The sequence below is a fragment of the Cynoglossus semilaevis genome, unplaced genomic scaffold (assembly GCF_000523025.1).
Source record: "Cynoglossus semilaevis isolate Cse_v1.0 unplaced genomic scaffold, Cse_v1.0 C18975098, whole genome shotgun sequence".
Classification (NCBI taxonomy): domain Eukaryota; kingdom Metazoa; phylum Chordata; class Actinopteri; order Pleuronectiformes; family Cynoglossidae; genus Cynoglossus; species Cynoglossus semilaevis.
The window spans coordinates 1-684 of NW_007589523.1; the positions used below are offsets into that span (position 1 = coordinate 1).

At 38.3% G+C, this 684-nt stretch overlaps 1 long non-coding RNA gene across 1 annotated transcript; it reads right to left on the reverse strand.

Moving 5' to 3' along the window:
- Positions 1–19: 19 nt before the first annotated feature.
- LOC103399511 (uncharacterized) lies at positions 20–678 on the reverse strand. The gene is made up of 3 exons (XR_523646.3): positions 578–678; positions 433–480; positions 20–261 (listed from the first exon to the last, which is right to left on the reverse strand). It is a non-coding gene; the product is annotated as an uncharacterized LOC103399511 (long non-coding RNA).
- Between the last annotated feature and the right edge of the window lie 6 nt (positions 679–684).

The following is a 684-nucleotide window of genomic DNA, read 5'->3' on the forward strand; positions in this document are numbered from 1 at the left end:
AGGCAGGTGAGCCAATACTTTTGGTAACATAGTGTATCAAGGTGTGATTACGAGTAAAATCAAAAAAACTAAACTGAAAACCTACACAACGCTGATCCATCTGAATCTTCTAAACATAAAAACTATGCTGCAAAATCACTGTTTTCACAGTGAGCTCTGACCAGATTGGCTGCAGCGACGTCGGACTGTAGCTTCTGGATACGGAGGTTCAGTGTTTTCAGCTCATCTTCTTTTCTCTGATTAATCTCATCGATCTTTGTCCTGCGGAGAAAAATACATGCAGTTCATTGATACATACTGAAAAATGTCTTAGAATGCCTTTAAATTACTATTTATGTTAAGCGACAGAAGCAACACGCACACAAATCAATATCTACCAGAACACTGATGTCACTGTGTGTGACTTCACTAAGGAATGATTCTGCTGCTCACCTGCTGTCGTTGTACAAAATCTCCTTTTCTGTCTGCAGACGCTGGAAACTGGAGAATAAAATAATACAAACACCCGCATCCATAATCTGAACAATGACTGTTGTAGTTATCAAAAAAACAAATCGGACAAATTCAAAAGTCCCACCTGTCCTGCTTCTTTTTCAGTTTATCAGACAACTGGTAAAAAAGGTAGATGAGAGGAAGATTAAAAATCCACAGTGATTGACAAGAAATGCAATCGGTTTATTGATG